Source organism: Scylla paramamosain, chromosome 19 (genome assembly GCF_035594125.1).
Source record: "Scylla paramamosain isolate STU-SP2022 chromosome 19, ASM3559412v1, whole genome shotgun sequence".
Lineage (NCBI taxonomy): Eukaryota > Metazoa > Arthropoda > Malacostraca > Decapoda > Portunidae > Scylla > Scylla paramamosain.
This window is the reverse complement of record NC_087169.1, coordinates 23,765,526-23,766,141: the sequence shown is the minus strand read 5'-3', so window position 1 is coordinate 23,766,141 and position 616 is coordinate 23,765,526.

The following is a 616-nucleotide window of genomic DNA, read 5'->3' as shown; positions in this document are numbered from 1 at the left end:
TCTTATTGATGCTGGGCTGGGCTGCTTGTGGCCTCAACCTGCTGGGTGATGGGCTGGTTCAGGCGCAGACTCACCCACTAATCAGCCCCGGTCATGTGTGAAGGGTGCACCAAGTATTGCTGCAGTTATTAATATTTGTGATGAAATCTGAAACTGTTCCTGAGATCACCAGGTACGGGAACACACAGGGGCCACGTGGCTACACTTGTGAGGTGTAATACATTAATACTTCACATTAAGGCAAGAACAATGTGAAGATGTGCTCAGTACGCCACGTTTGTCAAGGATACAATGCTCAAGACACAATGAACATCACACAGAGACTGGCTGTGTTGTTAAGGAGCTGCCATGCTGTGCTGTGCTGTGCTGTGCTGTGCTGCCTTGCCTCTCAACCTGTACACTCATATTTAAAGCAGTGAGGTGCAGTTTACACCCTTGCTGTGTGCTGTGTCTCAGTGTGTGCCCAGCCCATCCACAAGGATAGCCAGGGTGCTGGACAGACAGGGCACACATGAGGCTGTGCCACCTGTCCAGCAGCCCAGTAATGCAAGAACAGGGGAGGCAGGGTAAACTCTGGAACTCCCTGCCTGCTTCTGTATTTCCACCTTCCTATGAC